Source organism: Mytilus californianus, unplaced genomic scaffold (genome assembly GCF_021869535.1).
Source record: "Mytilus californianus isolate M0D057914Y unplaced genomic scaffold, xbMytCali1.0.p SCAF_15, whole genome shotgun sequence".
NCBI classification, from domain to species: domain Eukaryota; kingdom Metazoa; phylum Mollusca; class Bivalvia; order Mytilida; family Mytilidae; genus Mytilus; species Mytilus californianus.
Window position 1 is genome coordinate 25,231,134 of NW_026262637.1, and position 13,976 is coordinate 25,245,109.

At 32.4% G+C, this 13,976-nt stretch overlaps 1 long non-coding RNA gene across 1 annotated transcript; it reads left to right on the forward strand.

The window, feature by feature from the left end:
- The first annotated feature begins 5,860 nt into the window (after positions 1 to 5,860).
- On the forward strand, positions 5,861 to 11,199 carry LOC127725920 (uncharacterized). The gene is made up of 4 exons (XR_007993274.1): positions 5,861 to 5,933; positions 8,449 to 8,528; positions 9,695 to 9,749; positions 10,238 to 11,199. It is a non-coding gene; the product is annotated as an uncharacterized LOC127725920 (long non-coding RNA).
- Positions 11,200 to 13,976: the final 2,777 nt, after the last annotated feature.

Consider the following 13,976-nt stretch of genomic DNA (forward strand, 5'->3'; position numbering starts at 1 on the left):
ATTTCTACAATAAATGTCTCTTCAGTGATCCTCGAGCTCAAAATATTTGAAAATCAAAACCCTTAAACAAAAAAGCTGATATAACCGAAGAGGACAAAAATAATAACGAACCCGCACACACTGAATCAGAGGCATGCGAAAGGGAGATTGAGGGATTTAACATTAGATCAATGGCATTTCATAACCATGCAGTTTATCTATGAAAGTAAAAAAAAATGTCCAAAATAAGAGAACATATCTTTACATTGTTGTTAATAAAGAAACAAAATTTTTTCACAATTCTTCAAAAAGAAGTAAATTACTCATTTTTCAACAACAACAAAATCTCACAAACAGGCTTTGAAAGTTTGCATGAAATTTTGCTTTCAAAATGTCGTATGTGATCTTGAACATTTTTTGTTAATGACTGTGAAATAAAAACGTGGACATGTCTGGATTACACAAAAACTAACCTTATTTTCACAGAAATATAGAGAATTTTTTATTTTTATTTTTTTTTATTCCCAAAGCCATTCTACAACATTTTTGAAGTTTACATACAACACTTTTGAAGCAAAATTTACCAACAATTCAGGTTGTCAATTTTGTCACATAACTTATTTCAAATGTTTTTATTGGTCTAAATGTATGATATTTTGGAATATCAGATATTTCCTCCCACCAAGCCGGTTTGTATGAAAAAGTAGTTTTAGCAAAATAAAGATCATATAGGACATTTTAGAAGCCAAGCGACGATTTCCAATATTTAGCTGAACAAATTCAATGAACATGATTTAGTAATCCACATCTGAGTTTTGACTGGAATAAAAAATCGACATACTCAGCTGAGGCCTTAGACTGCTTGATTATGTTTTTTCTTCAAGGATATCACCTACCCAGTAATCAGTATTGTGTGCAGTATTGAGATATATATATATATATAAAAACAAAGTAAAATAAAGAAAATACCGAACTCCAAGGAAAATTCAAAACGTAAAGTCTCTTATCAAAAAGAAAAAACAGAAAAAGCTCAAACAGATCAAACAATGATGTGTTCATTTTGGTAAATTTTCTGTTCATCAAATATTGAACTCATCGAAACACTGAGTTTTGTCTAATTCAAGTCGTAGAAAGCCTAAGTCGAATTTGTAACAACTTAAGGTGGTACATAACATTACAGGGAGATAACTCTGTAAAAATCAGCTGAATGTTTTAATCACGTTCTATTGTTAAGGAAATATTAAACTTCTTAATGATCAAAATTAGTGTTTGTCAAACTGCTATATATCCAATGAAATTTTTCCGATAAAGTGTGTGGTTCAAGTTTTTTGAAATTTTTGTCAAAGGGTCAAAGTAAATGTTTTGTCAAGATTTTATGAAAATTAAACGACCCAAATTAATTTTAGCCAAGGTGTTTGGTACCACCTTAACTCATGGTTTTTAATTCCCTTTGACTTTGTATTTGAGTTTGTCTTCCTATTGTTTTGATTTAATGGCCACTGATGAGTCTCGTGTAAATAAAACGCTTCTGTCTTACCAAATCATAAGCCTTATATATTTGATGAGTTTTTCATCGTTGAAAAGTAGATAATAACGAAAGGTAATACTACCAGTTGAAGAGGCTGGTGTTGCTAACGAAAGACATTGATTTCGACATAGTCACCGACGTACGTGGAGAGAGTCATCGACATCCGGCATAAAAGCTGATAGTTAAGATCGGAGTCGAAAATACTAATATTTTTAAGATTGTTACATTTTTTGCATTCTGTGGTGCGTCTTTAAACTAAAAATATTGCAAAAAAAACTAAACATTACCACAAAATATAGGAACTGTAGGAAATAAATGATTCGTCATCTGCTTACAGGGCGCTTTTACCTAGCTCATGTAGATAGGCCACTTTCCGATTTGTAGTTAGAAAATCGTCAAAATACGCGTTCCTGTTTTTTACATTGATAATAACGTCATACATAAATTGAAATGGTTAATAATATGATCAACATCTGGTTTTTTTCTGTATTTCAATATAGAATAGACTACATCGCCTCAATCTACAAAAATGGGAAACCTAGCTTAATTTCTTGTTTTGTCATGAAAAATCTTACCTTGTGAAGAACCGTACTGAATCCAACAACAAATACACCGAAGCTGAAATCACCAAAATGGACGTTTTGATCGACAACATATTCGTTGAGTTTGGTATATCTATTTTCCATCAGACGTCGGTATTCCAATTGGTAATTATTGTGCACCACTATTGGCCGTATAAACCTGACAACCATAACATAATATGCATTTGGTACACGTTTCAAGTTAAGTTTAGACGTGGCGATAGTTATTGCTGGACGTTCAATACAGTAACTCACAAACCTCCATCAACACATAAAACGCCCAAACGAAGTGTTTTCTAACCACAATCATCAATCTGACAAAATACAACGCAAAGTAAATGATTAATACAAGAAAACCGACTTCAAATAAATGCTTAGTCTAGGACCTACATGAAAGAGATAGAACATACCAAGGGGCAATCAAAAACTAAAAGTCGAATAAAACAGACAACATCATGACTAAAAGAAAAAGGACGAAAACACAAATAAAAACACTAAACATTACTCTAATCTTGGAATAGGCTACACACGTTTCGATAAGACATGACTGTCTCTATATACATATGTATGGAGAGCACGAACACTCTTTTCAAAGGTATGATACTTTTTGGACTTTAGGTATATCAGAATTTTTAAAACATTGACTTTTGTCAATTATCATAAATGATAGAAAATTTAACATCAGTTCAAAAGAAATGGTGACCATTTCCAATATGGATAAACTATGACAATAATAACATAGATATCCCTTTTTCAACATTTATCTTCCCAAGTGTGACCTTTGTTACATTGATATGTTTCTTCAATTAATGAGATTTCAACATCTGTCAACAACTGTTGCTTAAATTTCGTACTCAGAAATGCATCAGTCAGCAAGGCATGAGGTCATTGTCAATATATCAAGTTCTCTGGGCGTGCTCTTGATCAATTTTATCAAATAGAACTCAGTGTTTCGCAATTTAAAGAATTAGTTTACATCATGTTCCACAAAACACTGATACAGCAATTTCGTGTACACGACAATTTGGAAAATAAACATATGCTAAAAAATAACCAAACAATTCAGTGGTGTGAAATATTACATCACCGATTATCTTCAAAAGCGTTATTTTAACAAAAATTTGTCCAGACATTTTAACTGGAAATTAACTCATCATAGATACCAGGATTGACGCGCATTTCGTCTACAAAAGACTCATCAGTGACGCTCAAATCAAAAAAAGTTAAAAAGGTCAAATAAAGTACGAAGCTGAAGACCACTGAGGACCAAAAATTACTAAAAGTTTTGCCAAATACAGCTAATGTAATCTATTCCTGAGGTAAAAAAGCCTTAGTATTTCAAAAATGTAAAGTTTTTTAAACAGTTAATTTATAATTATGACCATATCAATGATAATTCATGTCAACAGAGAAATGCTGACTCCAGGGCTGGTGATACCCTCGGGGAATACAAACTCCACCAGCAGTGTCAACGACCCAGTGGTTTTCAATAAACTCATCATAGATACCATGATTGAAATTTTGTATTTGCGCCAGACGCGTGTTTCGTCTACAAAAGACTCATCAGTGACGCACGAATCAAAAAAGTTAAAAAGGTTAAATAAAGTACGAAGTTAAAGAGCATTAAGGACCAAAAATTCCTAAAAGTTTTGCCAAATACAGCTAAGATAATCTATTCCTGAGGTAGAAAAGCCTTAGTATTTCAAAAATGTAAAGTTTTTTTAACAGTTAATTTACAATTTTGACCATATCAATGATAATTCATGTCAACACAGAAGTGCTGACTACTGGGCTGGTGATGCCCTTTGGGAATAAAAACTCCACCAGCAGTGGCATCGACCCAGTGGTTGTAAATAAACTCCCCATAGATACCGGGATTGAAAATTTGTATTTGTGCCAGAAGCACGTTTCGTCTACAAAAGACTCATCAGTGACACTCGAATAAAATAAAAATAAAAAGGCCAAATAAAAGAAATGTTAGGAATGTAACTGAAGGTAGTTTTTTTTATAGGAAGCACAAGTTGAAAAAGACTATACCAGAAAATATGCAATTTATTTTGCTGTAAATTACAGTGTTAAATCATATATTTCATTTTTAAAATACATCCTAAAGAAAATAAAAATTATTCTATCAAACAGGTCTGGTTGATTTCTTTACATCGGGATCGGGAATTCCTTATTAATTCCTGGAACAAATTTCTTTTTCAGGCATAGTTCATCTGACTACTGTTTTTCTAGGAGTGACAGGTATAAAACTATTAAAACTGTAAGAAAATAAAGAAGACACCAAGAATAAAATCGTTTCTGTAAAAAGGAGAACGACTTAGTCACAAGAGCAAAGACGAAAAACAATAATCAAAACACATATCAGAGAAAACTAAAAGAATAAAAAATACTAAACTGGGGATGACTATTTTAATCTCAGTTCCACTATTGGGCGTATTGTTGTAGAGACTCTCCAGGATTTACAACGAGACATTTTAACATACAACATGTATATATCATTTGATGTTTAAAAGACGTCCAATTGTAGAATTTCACCGATGATTTTTCTTAGTGTTGATTCAACATAAATACCACAATGTTGATTCTCTCGCCATTTATCATTTTTCATAACGACATTTTGACAGTAAGACAGTAAGACATATGCATATTGTTACTCATACCCCAGCAAGTTTAGTCTGTTAAACGAAATATACTAAAAAGTAAAATAACAAAAATACCACACTCCAAGGAAAATTCAAATCAGAAAGTCCCTTATCAAATGGCAAAATTAAAAGCTCAAACACATCAAACGAATGGAAAACAACTGTCATATTCCTGACATGGTATAGGCATTTCCTCATGTAAAAAATGGTGATTTAAACCTGGTTTTATAGCTAGCTAAACCTCTCACTTGTATGACAGTCGCATAAAATTTCATTATGTTGACAACAATGTGTGAACAAAACAAACAGACAAACGACCTAAATAGTGTTAACGATTAAAACAATTCAAAAATACTTATACCGTTAATAATCATTGACAAACAATTGGATTTATCTAAGTCAATTGCAAACCAACACTATAATTGATAATAAAAGCATTTGATCTGGGATCTTTGTCACCTTCGAATATCGACTCTGGCCAGGAATGACTGACAAAATCCTATCTACGACATATGTATGCCCCAATTTCGATTTAGAGGGCCACTAGGTTTACTGTTAGTCCGTCCTTCAACCAGTCCGTCCCTTATCGGGTTTTTTTTTTTAAGTTGGTAAACCTTTTAACTGTTTTGAGCTAAAATGTATTTAATCAGTATCTTCCATAGGTTTTATTTCAAATTATTAAAAAAAAAAATTTCGGTGTATTCATGGCTACAACCGTATGTTTTTGCTATAAAATATTGCAAAAAGGGGTGGAAGATGTCACATATTTCCTCAAAATTTCAATCCCCTGGAGTGATAAGTTTTTCTAAAACTTTAGAATGTATCCATGAAGAGATTAATTAAAAAATAATATGGCTTTCATATAATTTTTCGTAAAACTACGTCAAAAAGATCCTGTGAAAAAAGTATTTGTAAACATTGAAAAATAATTTTATTTCTCAATAACTTTCATATTTGAAAAATCCACCGGGGCGAAAATGCGAAATCCCACCCCTAACTGTGTATTTACTACCTTACACTGAACTGCAGTCAAGTTTGATAATTCATTGATAAGATTCTGGTGTATCACAAACAAACAACTTGTAACGTCCCATTTCATTGGCCGAAAGATTCAAATACAACAATCGTAGTGTGCACGTGAATTGACACAGGTGACCGACAATGGAATGTACTATGCTTTACTACGAACGTAAACAGGTTTGTGTACTGCTGTGTTGTCGCCTGATTTAAAAATAATGGGGTCGAAATATTATCCGTGTGATGTTTTTTTTTATTTATAAATGTTCTCTTTGCAACAAAACAATTATCATGTACCGGATTATGAAAAATATAAGGATAAATACATGTGCCACATTTATACTGATAAATAAATGAACCACTTTTAAATTTCTTTCACACTGACGGGATACAATTATATCATACTCTTATTGTCCTAACAATGTTGTATTTACATGTAATAAAGATCTCATGATAAAAATAATTCATGATGGGTTGCACATTTCTGCCAAAACTTGGAATTGAATGAATTTACCGATAAACATAAAATTGAAGGTTAACAAATTTAGTATGATTATTTTAAATGAAGTACAAAATAATACATGTACAATAAACTGTTAAACAAAATATAAAGAAATTAAGGATGAAAAAATAAATGTACAAGATTTCAAGATTTACTGATAACGCTAAGCCACATAAGTGTGTAACATGAGGTCAAAGTATAATACATAAACAATTAAATGACGAAATGAGCATGCAGTACTATCTAAATACATAGAAATACATTTGCAAATATTTTAGAATAAACAAGCAATTTTCTTAATAAAAATTGAAAGTCGTTTGTAGACTTCCATATTACATATGGACAATAATCATGGCCTTCCATTTTAATGTATTGCGGATTAATAGTATAGTATCTAGGTAAGTATTGGTTTCTATAATTAACAATAGAATCATGTTGACATACAAATAAAACATGAAATTCATCACCAACAAATTTATGACATAAAGTACACATTCTCTCTGGTCTAGGTATATTTTGCCAACGCCCTGTCTCGATTGGAATACGTAAGTTCGATGTCCTCAATTTAGTTACCCAGCCTCTCTTCTGTTTAGATAGTCTGATCAGATATTTTTCTAATTCAAAGTCCTTTTTAAATGTCCCATAAAATTGTCCCCGAGATGAATTTGCTATATTGCTTAACCATGAGGTAATAAACTGATCACTCAATATTCGATCGAGATAATTTTTATCACAAAAGGAGGGACCCACCTTTCACCTTTTATTAATACATTTAATGAATGAACACAATTTCTTTAGAAATGTTCAATTGTTTGTTTTTCATTACCAATCAGCGAGTTCGTTGACATAATACTTGGTTTTCTATGTAAATCTATGTAAATATTTTCATCACCTACATCGCCGGAGTTACACACATGTGTAAAGTACATTTCCTTTCATTGTGGCCAGTGTTTTGCTATCTCCATTTTCTTCTAAAGAAAGCATGGTTACCTGCTCCGAATTTACTTAGAATTCGGAATTTTTTTTTCAAAATTAAGCAAACCTGGAACTATTATACTAAAATATATTATGTCCCAGAGTAAACTGAATATGAAGAAAAAAAAACCAAACTATCCAAAGTCAAATCCATAAAATCCCAAAACTTCCCTGTTTTTAAAAGCCATGAAATGATATGTAAATTTAAGTTGTCATTTATGATTCTATTTTCATATTTCTATGTAGTTTCATATTAAGGAAAAAAAAGGTTTAGTATACGCGAGATTAGTTTAAGGGTCGAGGAGGAGGCTGTGAAATACTTACTATAGAATATGAATATTGAACACAAAACCTTATTTACCGTAAAATCGTGCAATATGTATATTATGTAATTTGGTTAATTTTGTGTGTAGTTAATTACGGTCTCATAAGTCATAATGGACATTTACGTTTATCCAACAGCCTCGAGTCATTTCATTCATATTTTAATTTGGTCTCATTGCAAACACATGATAATGTAACTTATAAGATAGAAAAGGTGCACGGGGTTAGTCCAGAACTACTTGAGAGGATACAGTTGGATTCAATATATTTCGCCGTGAAAACTGTTAAGAGTTTTTGTTAAAAAAATCAAATTTAAAACAAAAGGACCTTATTAGAACTTTTGCACACAAATATGATATAAATAAATTTCACATGCACATGTTTATAATTTAGAACGCCTTGAGATAATCAAGTACACAATCATGTATACGTGATCATTCAACTTTCGATCGTTTATAGTACGCGTGTTTTGTTTTTTAAGCAAGTGTGCTTGGGCGTTGCTTAACTGAGTTTATTTGAGGTCGAAGGTTTGAATTGACCAATGACAACACTCGTTCTTTAACGAGTTGATCTAATAAAGTTTGTTTGACTGATTATGTCGCACGGCCTTTCACTAAGCTTGGCCGCAGTTAAGTGTAAGGTATTTTGCTGTCAAATCAACATGAAACTTAGTACATCATGAAGTGAACTGCTAAATATATTTGCCAAATTAGGGTTTTGACCCAGATTTCATGGTGAAATTGGTAGAGCAGTAGCCTCTAAAGAACATATCTATTGATTTAGGAAATGTTTGCTACATGAACAATGTTCTCTTTGAAAATTATGAGTAGGTAGATGTTTATTTATTTTATGAATAATAAAATGTCATGTCAGATGTATTCTTTTTTACACTAGGACTTGAATGTTTCACTTGGGGCGATGTGCAACATCCTTCGCAGTGCAATATTACCAACGTGTGTGCCCACCAAGAACAGGTATGATATAAATGTAGTGTTGTCTCAGAAATGTATACTATACCTATGTGTGTGCCCACCCAGAACAGATGTGTTATAAATATACTAGTGTCTAATAAATTTATACCACACCCATGTGTGTGCCCACCCACAACAGGTGTGTTATAAATATACTAGTATCTAATAAATTTATATCATACCCATGTGTGTGCCCACCCAGAACAGGTGTGTTATAAATGTACTAGTGTCTAATAAATTTATACCATACACATGTGTGTGCCCACCCAGAACAGGTGTGTTATAAATGTACTAGTGTCTAATAAATTTATACCATACCCATGTGTGTGCCCACCCAGAACAAGTGTGTTATAAATGTACTAGTGTCTAATAAATTTGTACCATACCCATGTGTGTGCCCACCCAGAACAGGTGTGTTATAAATGTACTAGTGTCTAATAAATTTATACCATACACATGTGTGTGCCCACCCAGAACAGGTGTGTTATAAATGTACGAGTGTCTAATAAATTTATACCACACCCATGTGTGTGCCGACCCAGAACAAGTGTGTTATAAATGTACTAGTGTCTAATAAATTTGTACCATACCCATGTGTGTGCCCACCCAGAACAGGTGTGTTATAAATGTACTGTTGTCTAATAAATGTATACCTTACATATTGTCTTATTCCTAATAATCCGTATGCAATGAAAAGCGTTTTATCTTTGCATGATTTAAAGGACAAATATATACCAGTTAAACTAGTATCACAAAAAAGCGACCACTATCCACATTGATCTACATAGAAAAGAAAATAATACCGCGGTACTTTAAATTTTCTGGATTAACCTTCTTCAGAACTCTCAAAGTAAACATTATGAAAACCAAAAATGTAAAAATATGTAGAAACATTAGGATCTAAAGTGTTCAGTTCTAAAGAATTTGTGAACAGAAAGCCAATAGAAGCATGCATTGACATACTTCCTTGGTCAAATTGACAGTACAGAATTTAATAAAAGTCCAGATGTAAAAATTCCAAAATGACCGACTCAAGTAACTTTGTAAGGAGATGCAAACTCCTTTCTTAGATTTACGTTTGATTAATAAGGCGAAAAAAAAAAGAAAATTCAAAAGAAGTCATACCTTATCAATTAAGCAGGCTGTGTCTTCATTATATTTTTTTGCAGGTGTGTATGACAGCCGAGAATGTAAATGATAATTTCCGGTTGTTTGGTAAAGGAGGTGAGCACAAATAAATTATTCGTATTTCTGTTGTATGTTACATGACATATGGTAATCAAAACTAGTGATTCTAATGAATTGTAATCAATTAATTTTTGTTGAGAAATCAACTGTAATGAATAATCAGACATTTCGCGATTCACTTACACTACGAAGATGGCAATACATTGAAGATTACAAGTTTAATGTATGTCCAAGGCTTTACGCATACAACTTAAAAAGTTGAACAATGTTTTATTTCCGACACAAGTTTTTGCGCTTCAGTAAATAAATCTCATAAGATACGCTCATTACCAATAATTGCATACGATCTCTCTTTACACTCTTGATCATTAATATTAAGAGCAACTTACAATTAAACCAAACCTAAAATATCAATACAAGTTAAATGATATATGCCCAATGAAGCTTTCGTTAAATCAATATTTAAACCATTTTTTATCTATTCATTTTTATTTTTATTATTAAATCTTTTTCTCTATTTGTAGAATTGTTTCGGGCAGAAGAAAAGGAATTTAAAACATTACTGTTGTTTCAACAATTTATGCAACAAACATCAAATAGATATGTTTACATTACAGTCCGTATTATTAACTACAATTTCAAAGTCTCATACTCTTAAACCAGCCATGAAACTGACAACCACGCAAATTCCAACTAGTACATTTAAAACAACTATCAACCGTTCGCATCATGTTCAACACTTTCGAATCCTTTCTTGATTATTAGAGTAAACGATCTTGATCTTCACTTCAGAAGTAAACCATTTTGTTTTGCTGAATACTAAATATTACTATTATTTAGGGAAACCAATACAGATATTTTCTCTTTACATAGCTTCAAGGTTTTGAAATTGATTTATTCTATTTCTTGAAAGAAACAGAATTGTTTCAGAAGAGAAAGGTATCCTACTAAGTTCTCAAAGATGACAATAAGGTGTCCATTTAATTTTTTCCTTGTTTTACAGACTGGCCCGTTGTATTTATATACAAACATATATATTCAGATTTCAATTGAATTTGTACTACTTATTTTGCTGATATACTAAAGTAATGGCGGCTGATGGTTTGATTACAATTGCGATCACCACCTACATGCATCTTTTTTTTCCAAAAGGATCACACGTAACACATAACTTTAATCTGTTTCAATTGTATCCTCTACAAATGTTTCCAAATTGAAATTTTGTCAACATTACATTTATGTCAGTTTTTTCAACAAAGTCAAGAATGTTTCATTGGTATATCTTCCACAAATTTCGTCTTTGTGCGTTACAGAGTTGTATAAATAAATAACTGTGGACGTCAAATACAGCAAAAATTGTGTTGCCTTGATTTGCCCAATTTTGGAAGCAATCGATAGAATTTTATAGAATTTTCAGATAGTTTTGTTTGTTTATTTGATGTTTGTTTTATTTTCTACTTTTGATTGAATACAATACTTATCACTATATTTAGAATAATAATTTTTGTAATGAAAGGCAAGGGGAGCATTTGCTTTTAATTTTTAATACAAAAAACATGTGTGCAGTCCCTTGACATACAGATTAACAGGACAAACAAAGATTTGTGTTATGGTTGCAAGTGAGACAACTATCCACCAGAGACTGAAAGATGTTGGTGTAAGCAACTATATGCTACTGTACGTTATTCGTCAATTTCAAAACCATAAGGCATCACAAAATAAGAAAACCAACGATCTAATATATGCTCATTCAATAAACGGAAAACAAATATGACAGACAGTAACCAACGCCAACCACTGAAATATAAGCTTCTGGGTTAGAACTGGCACACATAAAGTTTCATTTGGTAAAATGGTTTCTTGGAAGGTTTTAAACGAGGTTTGCAGTTAAATATTTAAGTTTAAGAAAATTACTATCCAACAGAAAATTTGAAAACAAATAGAAATTTTACTATTCATATCCAGATTTCACTGATAGATCGTCGCTACTCACAAAAGAGAGACGACAGATACCAAAGGGACATTCAAACTCATAAGTCGAAAATAAACTGACAATGCTATGGCTAAAAAAGAAAAAGACAAACAGACAAACAATAGTACACAAAACACAACATAGAAAATTAAAGACTGAGCAACACGAACCCCACCAAAAACGGGGGGTAATCTCAGGTGCTCCGGAAGGTTAAGAAGATCCTGCTCCACATGTGGCAACGTCGTATAAGGAAGCTATTGAACCAAGATGCAACTCTTTCATAATTTGTTGACAGCAATATTTCGTTGATTGTTTTATAATAAATCAGATCGTTGGTTTTCTCGTTTGAAATATTTTACACTTTATCATGTCGGGTCTTTTCTTTTATACGGCATTGATTTTGCTTATTGCTGATGGTCGTATGGTGACCTAAAATTGTTAACACCACTAACAAATATTGCAAGAACAAATAAGATTCCAATGTTATAAGAAAATTATTTATTTTCAACCTATTGTTGCACCATCATATATTCAATTGTTGTTTAATTATTTAATACTCTCTTTGTGTGAATATGCCATTCTGTATACCTTTTGTTCATACATGTTGTGCTAGTCTATTTGTTACAATAAAGAAAATTCATTATAAAAAAAATAAAATTGTCAAGTCATTCAGTCTCTGGTGAAAAGTTGCCTCATTGGCAATCATATAACATATCCTTATTTCATATAACAAATTTTTGTTACAGATAACCAGGGATATGTTCCATTTTTCTTATCTACATTTCTGTTTTTCTTTTTCGTTTATGACTATCGTTGAACCCAATTTCTTGTCTCGCCTTGACGGAGTCAAAAAGCAAGACATAGGTATCCGGCGTCGGCGTCGGCGTCAACAATGTATTAGTTTGTGATTAGGTCTAGTTTTAGTTCATGGTAGGTTGGTAGTGGTAGGTCAATGATATTTGGTATGCAGTTATATTAGCATTGGCACATCTCATTACCATGGAGATTATTTGGCCCCGCCCCTCAGTCAAGGTCTATTGACTTTGAAACTTTTCATAGTTTACATGTATTAGTTTGTGATTAGGTCAATTTATGGGGAACCACTAGTGGTAGGTCAATGATATTTGGTATGCAGTTGTATAAGTATTGGCATATCTCATTGCCATGGAGATTATTTGGCTCCGCCCCTTAGTCATGGTCTATAGACTTTGAAAATGTTGCTAAGTTAACATGTATTAGTTTGTGATTAGGTCAGTTCAAGGGGAACCATTAGTGGTAGGCCAATGTTAATTGGTGTTCAGTTGTATAAGCATTAGCACATCTCATTTCCATGGAGAATATTTGGCTCCGCCCCCTCAGTCATGGTCTATTTACTTTGAAACTTTTGCTTAGTTTACATGTATTAGTTTGTGATTAGATCAATTTAAGATGAACTGCTAATGTTAAGTCAATGATATTTGGTATGCAGATTTATTGGCATTTGCAAGTATCGTTTCCATGGAGATTATATAGCCCCACCCCTGATCATGGTTCATTGACTTTGAAACTTTTGCATAGTTTACAAGTTAATGTTTGTGTTTAGGTTTGTTTAAAGGGAACGACTTATAATAAGTCAGTGGTATTTGGTATGCAGTTGTATTTGCATTGGCACATCTCATTCCATGGAGATTGTTTCAGTCATGGTTCATCGACTTTGAATATTTGCATAACTTACATGTTAAAGTATTGCTATTTTAATTTCAACATTTGCATTATCAAAATTACAAAAAGGCGAGACATATCTCTGTGATAACAGTTTATTATATAACATTAGCAACACGACGGGTACCATTAGTGGACCAGGAGAGCCGAGCTCACTTATGGTTTTTGTGTGAGTTCGACTTGCTCAATTTTTATTTTTCTATCTTATGATGAGTGGACTTGTTTGTATTTTCGTTTCTTTCCTTTTAACGAAGGTGTTGTCTTTCTTCCGACTGATTTTTTATGTGACTCCTTGATATCTTCTTACTTTGTTTTTATTTTGACGAGTTTTCACAATATTTAGGGAATGTTTTGTTTAAAATGTTTGGGGAGTTTCTGTTTACAATGTTTAGGGAGTTTTAGTGTACAATGTTTAGGGTGTTTTTGTTTACAATGTTCAGGGTGTTTTTGTGTTAAATAAAATTGAGAAGAGAAATAAGGAATATGTCAAAGAGACAACAACCCGACCAAAGAGCAGACAACCGCCGAAGGCCACCAATGGGTCTTCAACGCAGCGAGAAAATCCCGCACCCGGAGGTGGTCCTCAGCTG